Consider the following 13,816-nt stretch of genomic DNA (forward strand, 5'->3'; position numbering starts at 1 on the left):
TTTTGAAATGGCTGGAGGTCAATTGTAGATGAGGCATATTGAACATGAAAAGGTCCTAAAACTGTTGGAATTATGGTTAAAAGCAGAGGAGAGAGAAAAAGAACGAATCACTTTCAAAGAACAAAAAGAAATGGATAGAATCACTCTGGCATAGCAATAAACAATGGACAGGAAATCTCTTGCGATGTAAAGGGAAGGAGAGAGAAAACAAACTATAGAAATTGGCACTTCGACAGGAAAGTCAGCTTACAATGATTTTTAAAAAAATTCACTTCCTGAGATATCGAAAACTTCTGTGGTTTGAAGGGTGTCCACTTCAACGCCAAAGCCATCCAAAACAAGGTGGGGGAACTTGCAGCATGAGTTAGTAAATGGAACTTCAATGTAACGGCCATTTTGGAGACATGGACAGGACAGGCACAGGAATGGTTTCTTCTGGTTCCAGGGTGTATATGCTTCAGCAAGAACAGAGTAGATTGTACGAGAGGCAAAGGTGTGGCATTGTTAGTAAAGGACAGTATTATGGTGGCAGATAGGACGTTTGATGACTTGTTTACTGAGGTTGTACTGGCTGAGATTATAAACAAGAAAGAATAGATCACCCTGTCAGAAGCATTATATAAGCCTCAGAAGAGTTCCAGAGATGTAGAGCAAAAGATAGCAAATATCATTCTATATAGGAACAAGATTAACAGGGTGTTTGTTATGGGGGACTTGAGCTGTCCAAATATTGACTGGAAAAATTGTAGTGCGAATCCTTTAGATGTGTCAATTTGAGTCCATCGTGTTTTGAACGGTTTCCTGACACGGTATGTAGACAAACCAATAATAGATGATGCCACATTGCATTTGATACTGGGTAATGAAACTGGCCAGGTGTTAGATTTGAAGGGACGTGAGCATTTCGGTGACAGTGGCCAAAATTCGTTAATGTTTGCTTTAGTGATGACAAGGGATGGGTGTATACCGCAGGCGAAAGTTATAGTGGGGGGAAAGCCAATTATGATGCGATTAGGCATGATTTAGGAAAAATAGGTTAGGGAAGGAAACTGCAGGGAAAGGGCACAATTGAAATTAGATTACTTATAGCGTGGAAACAGGCCCTTCGGCCCAACAAGTCCACACCGACCCGCTGAAGTGCACGCACCCACACCCATTCCCCTCCACCTAACACTATGGGCAATTTTAGCATAGCTAATTCACCTAACCTGCACATTTTTGGACTGTGGGAGGAAACCCACACAGACACAGGGAGAATGTGCAAACTCCACACAGTCAGTCGCCTGAGGCGGGAATTGGACCCGGGTTTCTGGCGCTGTAAGGTAGCAGTGCTAACCACTGTACCACTGTGTTGCCCAAATGCGACACTTATTCGAGGAGATTCTATTGCATGTCCTTGAAAGTATATAAATGCCAGTCAGGGAGGAATTGGTCGATTGAGCGAGCCGTGGTTTACTAAAGAATTCGAATCTCTTTTCAAGATTAAAAGAAGGCGTATGTTATGATGAGACTTGAAGGCACAGTTAGAGCGGTTGAGCTTTACAAGTCAGCCAAAAAGACCTAAAGAAAGAGGTAAGAATACTCAGGAGGGGACATAAGAAGTCATTGGCCATTACGACCAAGGAAACCCCTGAAGTGTTTTTTTTTATCAGTACATCTGGAATGAAAGAATGACTGGAGAAAGATTAGGGCCAATCATTCATAGTAGTTGGACGTTGTGCGTGGAGTCCAAGAAGATAGAGGATATTTTTCAACAGTAATTACACTGAAAAAAAGACTGTTGCCAAAGAGAATACTGAAATACAGGCTACAAGACTAGACAAGATTGAGGATAGAAAGGAGCAGGTGTTAGCAATAACTGGAACATTTGAAAATACGTAAGTCCCTTGGTCCGGATGAGATTCATCCTCGTATTAACTGGTGATCATGAATGGAGATTGCAGAGCCTTTGGCTTGGATCTTTATGCCATCATTGTCTACAGGAATAATGCCTGAATACTGGAGGATAGCAAATGTTTCACATTGTTCAAGAAGGGGAGTTGAGACTAAGCTGGAAATTATGGACCAAGGAGTCTTACTTCAGTAGAGGGCAAAATTTTACAAAAGGTTAAGAGAGATTGGATTTATAATCATCGAAAGTTGTTTCAGGATGGTCAACATGAGTTTGTGAGTAGAGGTTCTGTCTCACAATCGTGATTGAATTATTGGAGATTATGAACAAGCTGGTGCATGAGGGTAAAGCGATTGATGTGTTGCATATGGATTTCAGTAAGACGTTTGATAAATTTTTCCATGGTAGGCTTCTGTACAAAATACATGGGATTGAGGGCACATAGGCGTGTTGGATCAGATATTGGCTAGCTGAAAGAAGACAGAGGTGATAGATGATAGGAAATGTTCATTCTGGAATTCAGTTACTAGTGGTGTACTACAAGGATCTGTTTTGGGTCCACTGCTGTATGTCATTTTTTGAAATGCCCGACATAAGGGCGAAGAAGGATAGATTAGTGCATTTGCAGATAAATCTAAGGTCGGTGGAATTGTTAATAATGCTGAAGGATGTTGCAGGCTGCGGAGGGTGTTAGATAAGCTTCAGAGTTGTGCTAATAGGTGGCAAGTGGAGTTTAATGCGGGAACGTGCGAGGTGATTCACTTTGGACTGAGCAACAGGAATAAAGATGACTGGGCGAATGGTAAATTTCTTGGTTTTTCAGATGAGCAAAGTGGTTTCATTGTTCATGTACATTGAATCCTGAAAAATGCCACACACGCAGGGCCGTTAAGAAGGCATACGGTGTTTTAACGTTTATCAGCGGAGGCAATTTATTTTTGGAGCCATGAGTTTATGCTGCAGCTGTGCAAAACTCAGTTGCAGCCATACTTGGAATATTGCGTACAGGTCTGATTACCACATTTTGGAAAAGATGTGGAAGCTTTAGAAAGGGAGCAGAGGAGATTTCCTAGGATGTTGGCTGGTATGGAGGGAATGTCTTATGAGGAAATGGTGAGGGACCTGAGGTTGATGTCGCAAAAGGGAGGAGGTTGAGAGGTGACTTAATTGAGACATATAAGATAATCAGAGACTTAGAGTGATAAGTGAGAGCGTTTTTCGCCAGATTGTGATGGCTAGCACGAGGGGACATAGAGTTAAATTGATGGATGATAGTTATAGGACAAATGTCAGAGGTCGTTTCATTACTCAGAATGTAGTAGGGACGTGGAACGCCCTACCTGCAACAGTCGTAGTCTCCCCAACTTTCAGGCCTTTTTGAATGCTTCTTGAATAAACATACAGATGAACATGAATGGTGCAGGATAGGTAGGCTTCACATTAGTTCCACAGGGTGGTGTAACATCGATGGCCGGAAGTCCTCGTTGTAAAGTTCAATGTTCTATGAATTATGTGGAAGAACAGTCAATTTAAACGGCATGTTAGCACATGATTAGCTGATGATTCTGAACAGGGTTAAGAATCAATGTTTACTGGCACGTTGTCACAGTCTTTAGCATTGTTGCTCATAGCGCCAGTGACCTCTGCTCGATTTCAATCTCTGTTGACTGTGTGAAGTTTTCAATTTCACCCCAAGTCAGGTTGTGTTGCATCCGATCAGCAGAGAAATATACGAAGGCATTTAACAGAAGTGGTGCGTGACTGCAGGTCACTGAATTTGACTGGAGAAGTTGAGACCGCAGCTTATAGGCATTTATGAGGGGCACTGTGAATGGCAGAGTTATCTCTGCAGTTGATCGATGAAGGTCCAACGTCCTCATCATGTTTGTAGAAAACACAATGATATAGGGACATGGATGAAAAGATCATCGGCATTTTGAGGAACCTCAATATCAATTTCATTCAGTGGGAGATTGAGCAACACACTTTGAGGTAGAGTCACAGAAAACTTTGTCTCGTGAAATAATCTTGGTTGAGTAAAACCTGGAACATTTTCAACAGTCAGAAGCAGATCACAATAACAGAGGAGAAATCATTTTTGATGATAGTTATCTTTATTTCTCCAATATACTGCAATTAGTTGAGTAGTAGGAAGCATAAGGGGCTGTCAAAGAATACAGGAGAAACCAGATAAACTGGAGAGTTACGCAGAAAATTGGCAGATGGAGTTCAATCCAGACACATGTGAGGTCATGCATTTAGGGAAGTTTATTTCCAGAGCGAATTATACAATGAATGGAAGAGCCTTGGGAACAGTTAATGAGCAGAGAAATCTAGGAGTGCAGGTGCATTGTACTCTGAAGGTTGCAGCATAGGTGGATAGAGTGCTCAAGAAGGCATATAGTATGCTTGCCTTCATCGGAACGGGTATTGAGTATAAGAGTTGGCAGCTCATGTTAAAATTGCACAAGATATTGGTTCGCCAGCATTTAGAATATTGTATACTTTTCTGGTTGCCACATTACCAAAAGGATGTGGACGCTTTGGAGAGAGTGCAGAGAAGGTTTATGAGAATGTCGCCTGGTATGGAAGGTGCTCGCTATGAACATAGGTTGAGTAGGTTAGGTTTGTTTTCATTAGAACATAGGAGATTGAGGAGAGGCTGATTGAGGTTTACAAAATCATGAAGGGTATAAACAGGGTAGATAGAGATAAGCTTTTTCCAATTGTGCAAGATTCAATAACAAGAGGTCACACTTTCAGGATGAGAGGTGAAAAGTTGAAGGGGATACACGCAGCAAGTACTTGACAGAGGGTGGTGGATTTCTGGAACACGTGGTGGCAGAGGCAGGCACGGTAGATTCATTTAAGATGCGTCTGGACAGAAGCATGAGTGGGTGGGGAGCAGAGGGATACAGATGCTTAGGAATTGGGCGACAGGTTTAGACAGTAGATTTGGATTAGCTCAGGCTTGGAGGTCCGAATGGCCTGTTCCTGAGATGTAAATGTTCTTTGCTCTTTGTATACATACTGTTCCATTTGGATCTGTTCTCATTTCTACCTCCTGATAGTTTAGAACTCAAACATTTGAGCAACTTCATGGAAAAGTCACAGTTTTCTGTATGCTATAGAATGGTTTCACAGCTTTGTCATTCAAGGAAGGTATTGGTACCATAAAATACGGTGTATTTGTCACCTCCAGGTACTGAACACTCACTATTCTGCATGGCATCTCTACCACTTTCAACAAATGAATGGAGCATCACAGCTGCAAATCCGGTCTAAATTTTCACCTAACCATAAAAGTATTCAACAGGAATCTGCAGACTGCATATAATCTATGTCGTTCTTTATTCCTTTACTGCTGCTTTAGAAGTGGATTGGTATTTAAGTAAACCTTTATTCTGCTGGAGCAAAACTTTAATATCCTAATATATGTTATTTCTGGAGGATCCGCACATTATTGCAAATGTCTGCTGCAATTGTGTGGAAATAATGTGTTGAAAGGGGTTCACTTTCTGCGGTGGTAGCAAAGAAGGGAATGGTATCTGTATGACAGAAAGAGATTCCACTCAAATACATAACAATGATCAGATTTAATTTTTTTTATTAGATTCCCTACAGTGTGGAAACAGGCCCTTCGGCCCAACCAATCCACACCAACCCTCTGGGGAGTAACCAACCCAGACTCATTTTCCTTTGACTAATTGACCTAACACTATGGGCAATTTAGTATGGCCAATTCACCTGACCTGCACATCTTTGGACTGTGGGAGGAAAACGGAACACCCGGAGGAAACACATGCAGACACGGGGAAAATGTGCAAACGAATCGAGCCTGCAACCCTAGTACAGGCAGGCAGCCATGCTAACCACGGAACTACCGTGTCACCACTTTCGTGTGGTTGTAATCAAATAAGGGTCTGACCTAGAAACTTTAATTCTATAAGGATGAGTACATGGTGGTTTGACAAATTATCGAATTCATTTGTTTTGTTAAAGGAAATGTAAAAGGTGTGGATTCGAAAACTTCCAAGTTATGTTCATTCTCAGAAATTATGAGTCAAGTATTCTTTTTTTTTCTTCATGCTGTAAGATTAAAGCCGACAACAAGGCGATTGTGAACACCCATTCTGGTTGTTCGAAACCAACATTCTATACTTATAGTCTATATATTAGACTGGAGAAACATAGGAAGCAGAACACAAATTCGATAAGATGCCAACATGCATAGATTGTGAATTCTACATTAATTCTTGGAAAGCTTATCATCGGGGTTCGGGGGGGTCTGGGGGGGAGGGGGATAGAAACTGACAAAATCTCTTGATACACATGTTGTCTGTGAACGGAGGGACTTCAGTGCAATTAGTAAAAACAATATGCAACAGCGTTAATAAGACAAATGCAGAAAAATCAAGGCATGTTATTAAGTGAGTGAGCACGGATCCACTAACTGCGTCCGTGCACAGGGGAAGGTCAGTCGGATAAGACTCATAACGAAATAAACCTCCTGAGAAAATGCCGTGGGGTACAGTGGAACTAAAGTCAGAAGATAACAGCGAGCAAAAGGTAAAACTCGAATACCAAATGTTTAGACTGTAAAACTGGGAGAAGTCCTTCCCATATCCTAAAGATCTTTTTTTTCATTAAGAGTACTATATGGCAGATGTAACAATAAATGATCGCCTGGGAGTTTCACTGTAGGTTACTTCAAAGCAGATAAACCCGTCTTGAATTTAACTCAATAAATTTGGTTCACTGCATTGTCTCACTGCCAACTTTATCCCTGCGTGAAAAGAACCAAATTAAATGCCAGTGCGGGTTCAGAGAAATTTTGTGTAGGTGTAATGGGTGATTGAGTGGTTGAAGGAGTGCTCATTCGACAGGAAGGTTTGTGCTGGTGTTAGGAGGTCTTCATTCTCAAGGAGTTAGACCCAAAAGAGTGATGATAACTTTTCACTTTAAAATGGCGACGATCGATTTGCAGAGTTTTGTATTGCTTCATTTGTTTCTTTTCTTTTTCATTTCATGCTCTCGAGTTCTTGCCAGGTATTCAGTGTTTTTAATTTTTTTTTATCAGACAGACTTTCATTCTCAGAAGATGGAGTGTTGCGTTCACTTCTCAGGTTTGCAATGCATGAATTTCCGTGATGGCTCAGAGACAGTGCAGATTTTTGTTTTACTTGTTTACTCATTTGCTCCTGTCATGTGTCAATATCAATTCACCAAAATCAGAAGCACTCAACTGCTATATTAGTTTGAACAATAAATAATGTTAGAATTTTGACTCTGGATACAGCAGTAGCTCAATTAGTCAAGGGTACTAACGTGTGCACTAACCGCAACAAAGGCGGTTGGTTCCTCCTTGTCCAAGCTGACTGAATTTAACATTTTGGTACGTTGCTGTAAGAAAAATTGCTTGTTTTCACAAGTAATGTTCACACCTATTCCAAACTCTTTCCATTGTTATGTTTCTCCCTTTTCTTTAAAAGCCAACTGTCGTGAGTTGGAAAGTGATCAATTTGAGAAAGAGGATGGCAAATTTTCTTTTGTTGCTCTGTCAGGCATGTCATTCAATTCAATCGGGATTTTCAAAGCTGGACTAAATAATCTATTCCACCGTGGTAACAATTCTGGAATTCTGTGAAACTGCTCAGGCTACTAACTGTCACTGTATGGTTCATAAGTTCAGAAATGCATTTCACTGCAGAGATGGTTTAAAGTAGTGCATTGACGGTCGGATGGGCAACTGTGGCATGAGGAGAACTGAAATGATTCAAAAGTCAAAACAGCAAAAGAGTCCATTCGGATTTGTCACACCCATCACCCATTAGTTATTGTGTACTACCATCTCAATATTCAGTGTTTCACCACCTTTGCTCATTTCTGCTCTATCTTTGTCATTGGTCTGTTGGCCAGATGACATTTGCCACTCGGTTGTGCAACTTCAAATTGCGCTGGTTCATTCTGGCAGAGCTTCATTTCACTTTCCACGAACAATCAAGAGGAAATTAGTGTGCACTGGAGAAATAAGTCATCGTTTCAATACTGGAAATCAAATTCGGACCAGGGATGTGTGTCCGTCAATTTGTAAAGACAAGACGACTAAGGAAGGAGCTGCACAGTGAACAAATTATCCTAACGATGCTGCTTTTGCCATTTCCTTCTTTCTTTCTGTCAGTTTCACATCAGTCAAAACTGGAGTGTGCTAGTGAACTGCAGCATGGCAGTAACTATCTGCTCGGAGAAAGGTAGTGCTAATATTTTGCATACAATGCCATGTTCAGTCCTACAGCGAACATTGTACATCACCTCGCTCTCAAGGGCATTCCAGACGTAGAATAATTGCTGGCTTGATCAACGACGAGGTAAGAACAATGACTGCAGATGCTGCAAACCAGATTCTGGATTAGTGGTGCTGGAAAAGCACAGCAGTTCAGGCAGCATCCGAGGAGCAGTAATATCGACGTTTGGGGCAAAAGCCCTTCATCAGGAATGCAAGCGACTCAAGTGAGGAAACATATCTGTTTCAAGTGTCATAAAGCTAGTCCCTTTTTTTGTGAAAAAGCTGTTCCTTGGCTCAAGGAGACTCTGTCCTTGATTTGTTTCAGAGGGGTAAGAAATCAGGCCGGACTCTGATCAGTCTGGTTTGGTACAGAGGTGAAAGGATTTTGAGAGGCCTTTTGTTTACATGTAAACAGATGAGTCTTCAGACTAAAGTGGTCATGCTTTAGAAGTGATCTGTATCAAGTAAAGGGAGTTGTCAGTTCTCCAGCCAGCTGAACGGAGCTGAGCAGATTTAGATCATTCTGAACTGGGAAGTTCAACAGGGAGCTGTATCGAAACTCTCTCTCTCTCTTTTGTCTCTCAACGTCAACCCGATAGTCTGTGTTACATTTATACTGGGTGTAAAGCGGGACTGTTGTGTGTATTCAGAACAGTATAATTATGTCTAGGTGGATAGGTTGAGTTCCATAGGGATGCGTTATTTGTTCTTTGTGCATCACTGTGTAATTTTATGAATTTTATTGGTCTGTTTTGAAATCCAATAGTTAAACTAACTATTTTACTCCGATAATTTTCATTGTACAATTATCAAAATAAATTGCAAACTTGGGTCTCGGGATGACTGCTTAAGAATGTTTTGTGCTGGTTTGTAACAAATTGGGGACTATTGGGGAGATTTTAAACAGCGAGTGGAAGGTGTTAGTGTCTTTATTTCGGGTGGTGGTTTGGATGGGTAGACAAAGCTGAGGATAATAATGGTTCTTTCAGTCGTCAATATTTTCTGGATGTGGAAACAGTGACTTTTGAGGTTTTTGGGTGGGATCAGGAAATATGCAATCCTGAGAGACATTCCTGGTAAAGGAACTCATGGTGCGACAAGAAGTGCGAATCAGCAGAAAAGCTGGAATTGGAACTGCCTGCTTCTGTGAAGAAAGGAGAGAAAATTACAGCAGTATCAGCGGCCTCACAACGACAGAGACCCGGGTTCAACTCCCGCCTCGGGCAGACTGTCTGTGTGGAGTTTGCACATTCTCCCCATGTCTGCATGGGTTTCCTCACACAATCCAAAAATGTGCAGGTTAAGGTGAATTGGCCATGCTAAATTGCCCGTAGTGTTAGGTGAAGGGGTAAATGTAGGGGAATGGGTCTGGTTACTCCTTGGAGGGTCGGTGTGGACTTGTTGGGCCGAAGGGCCTGTTTCCACACTGTAAGTAAACTAATCTAGATCAGCTTTTAAACCTGCTGGAGAAACCATCAGAAACTATAGAAATGACAATAATTCAATTGCAAATGAAGGAGCTTGAGTTCATGGCAAGAGATAAGGAAATGACATCAGAGATGAATCATTTGAGTTCGAATTAAGAGCAGAAGTGTGACAAAAAGAGAGAGCAGAAGAACAGAGAGAAAAAGTAAGAGCAAATGAACAGAGAGAAAAAGAATTCTTTGACCGGCAAAAAAAACTGACCCCTTAAAAGGAAAGTAAGCGTAAAAGGCTGGAGATAAAGATTGAGAGTAAGCTTTGTGAGGGCCGGAGTGTGCATGAGCATGCCCCTCGCAGTCAGAAGCCTACTGCGACATTATTTGAGTATGTTCAAGCATTACCTTAATTTGTTGAGTGGATATCGAAGCGTTTTTCATCTCACTTGAAAAGATGGATGAAGAAATTCAGTGGCCAGTGGCAATGTGGGTTTTGGTGATCCAAACGAAACTTGTAGGTAGGGCGAGTGAAGTAACTGCATTCCTATCAGATGAGGTATTGGGAGAGTATGAGTAGGTGAAAATAAAACCATTTCAAGTGCTTATGAGCTTGTACCAGAAACCTATAGACACGTTTCAGGAATCTAAGGACCTCGTCAAACGTATATTGAGTCTGAAAGGATCAAACAGAGTAATTTCGATGGATGGTTAAGAAATTTAAAAATCGAGCCAACCTACGATGCCCTTAGAGAGGTAATTATCTTTGCAGGAATTCAAGGTTCATTGCGTGAAATACAGCAAACTCATGTGGAAGAACAGAGAATTAAGAACAGAGAGTTAGTTTAACAGCTGAAGTATCTGATGATTACGCGCTGGCCCAAAAAACTCGGTGTGACTTCCAGAATCAATTTCAGTCCATAAGGGATAAAAATTAGAGCAAAGAGAAATTCTCATGTGGAAAGGGAAATGTAGATCTCAGTGAAGATCACAAGGATAATTTACCACAGAGTAAAAAAGAAACCTTTGAAGGGCACGAAATAATTAAAAGGCTTTGGTGTTTTCATTGTAATAAAGTGGGCCACAATGTTGATGGGCTAGGAGAAAGCCAGTTGTAGAAAATCAGACAAGCCTGTAATTTTTGTTAGACTAGTCACAAAAAGCACAAGGGAAGCTTGGCAACTGTCTGAGAGTGCACAAAATGATCAGAGATTGTTTAAGGAAGAAGTGCCAGAACTGGTTAAAAATATACATCAAGGGTAAAATGTATTCACATAGGCCAGGAGTAATTGATAAGGATGGTACAATATTAAGGGACAGAGGATACTTTCTGTCTTTTATGCTGAGGGATGAGGAAATATACACTCCTGAGAGACTATTATCAGAGAAGATACTGGCAACAGGAATTCATGGCGAGACAAAAAATGCTAAGTTATGTAGAGTGAGGTTAGAAAGTCCAGAGAAGTCCAGAGATTTTGTGGTAGGAGTACTGAACAAATTCTCAGCTCCATGAATATAATTTGTCCATGCAAATGATAGAGCTGATTCACCGGTAGGCTTTGCTCCCTTCACTTTTTGGAAAGCCAGTGGAGACGCAGGCAACTGACGACCTGAAGAATGTTTATGCATGAATTGAGTGATCACAAGATCAAAGAGGCACAAGCTGAAGCAAAAGAAATCACAAGGCATCGATTTCTGATCTTGATTTATCCAAAAATGTTTGATCAGATAAGTGGAAGAGAGAAGGAGCAAATTGGTGAGCATGCAAGCCTGCTAAGCTGATTGAATTATAGCAGAAAATTGGCGAGTTAAAGCAGTTATATTAAAAGACGTTCAGAAAGAAAGACGGTGAATGCATTCCTGCGTGTTATTACTTAACAAATTATGTCTTGCTGGGGAAATAGAGACCATCACAATTCAAGAAAATAAAACATGGTCAGAGATTCATCAAATTGTTTTGCAATAGGGTATGGAAATCATGTACTGCGAGTGGCGCATAAGCTACCACTCAGAGTTAATTTAGCGGTGAGGAAAGCACAAGCCAAATTACATAGACATTTTTCCTGACTTGGACTGCACAAAGATGTACTTGAATTTTTCCAGACGTGTCATACGTGTCAACTAAATGGAAAATCACAGACAGTGCAACTTTGATATGTATTCCAGCCATTGAAGATCATTTTACAAGAGTCTTGATTTATTGCGTCGGTCGCCTTCCTCAAACAAAATACGGGAGTAAGTATTTATTAAAAATAATGGACGCGTCAACTAAATTTCAGAGGCAATTCCATTATGCACCATTCACAGATAAAAGGATTGCAGAAGAATTGTTTAAATGTTTTACTAGACGTGGACTACCAATAGAGATCCAGTCAGATCAAGAATCAAACTTCACATGCAAACTATTCAATGAGGTTATGCATAATTTGAGAATAAAGCATTTCAAATTTACTCATTTTCATCGGGAATCACACGGACCACGAGAGAGATGGTATCAAACACTGAAGACCATGTCAAGGGCTTATGTTCAAGGTTATCCAGATGATTGGGATAAGGTAGATCCGTTTACACTTCTTGCGATCAGAGATGAACCGAATGAATTGATCAAATTCAGTCCATTTGAATTAATGTTTGCACATGAAGTAAGAGGACCATTAAAACCGATTAAGGAGAAATTACTAAGTCAAATTAAGAGACCATCCATTTGGACTAGGTGGCAAATTGTCGGGAATGATTAAATAGAGCTGGGGAGTTGGCGACACAGCATTGAAATATATCACAACATACAATGAAACAAAAAGCAGATAAGAAATCACAAACGCGCAAATTTCCAATTGGGATAAGGTATTGCTGTAATTTTGAGCGTCTCATTTCAAATGTGCCCATTCCCTGTAGTTTGCTTTTATAACCTATGCATCCTAAATCTTGCCTAATCGTTTCATAATTGGCTTTCCCCCCACTATAACTTTCCCCCGCGGTATACACCCATCCCTTGTCATCGCGAAAGCAAACATGAACGAATTTTGGCCACTGTCACCAAAGTGCTCCCGTCCCTTCAAATCTAACACCTGGCCAGTTTCTTTACCCAGTATCAAATGCAATGTGGCATCATCTATTATTGGTTTGTCTACAAACTGTGCCAGGAAATCATGCTGCACACGTTGGACACAAACTGACACATCGAAAGTATTCGCACTACAATTTTTCCAGTCAATATTTGGACAGCTCAAGTCCCCCATAACAAACACCCTGTTAATCTTGTTCCTATCTAGAATGATATTTGCTATCTTTTCCTCAACATCTCTGGAACTCTTCTGAGGCCTATAGAATACTTCTGACAGGGTGATCTAATCTTTCTTGCTTCTAACCACAGCCCGTACAACCTCAGTGAACAAGTCATCAAACATCCTATCTGCCACCATCAAACTGCCCTTCACTAACAATGCCACACCTTTGCCTCTCTTACAATCTACTCTGTTCTTGCTGAAGCATATACATCCTGGAACCAGAAGAAACCATTCCTGTGCCTGTCCTGTCCATGTCTCCAAAATGGACGTTACATTGAAGTTCCATTTACTAACTCATGCTGCAAGTTCCCCCACCTTGTTTTGGATGGCTTTGGCGTTGAATTAGACACTCTTCTAATCACGGAAGTTTTCGATATCTCAGGAAGTGATTTTTTAAAAAAATCTTTCGTCATTGTAAGCTGACTTTCTCTGTCGAAGTGTCAATTTCTATACTTTTCTCTCTCTCTCTCTTTCCCTTTCCTTCGCAAGAGATTTCCTGTCCATTGTTTATTGCTATGCCAGAGTGATTCTATCCATTTCTTTTTGTTCTTTGAAAGTGATTCGTTCTTTTTCTCTCTCCTCTGCTTTTAATCGTAATTCCAACAGTTTTAGGACCTTTTCATGTTCAATGTGCCTCATCTACAATTGACCTCCAGCCATTTCAAAAAATAAATTCCCATGACATTTACAACAAATTCAAATTCTGAGCGATTGCTCCAATTGCTTGACTTTTCTTCCCAGATGAAGGGAAACCCAACTCCAGCTTGTCAACTAATTTCAACATGTTTGCCTTACTCAATGTTTGTTGATATTCCAATTCCATTCGTCTAACTCCAGAAAATTCCGAGTGAATGAAGCATCCATTACCACACCACACACGTTTTGTTCAAACAAAACGAATTCAGCACCCAGAAAAAAGACTGACACCTACCACTCA

This window comes from Chiloscyllium punctatum, chromosome 50, assembly GCF_047496795.1.
Source record: "Chiloscyllium punctatum isolate Juve2018m chromosome 50, sChiPun1.3, whole genome shotgun sequence".
NCBI classification, from domain to species: domain Eukaryota; kingdom Metazoa; phylum Chordata; class Chondrichthyes; order Orectolobiformes; family Hemiscylliidae; genus Chiloscyllium; species Chiloscyllium punctatum.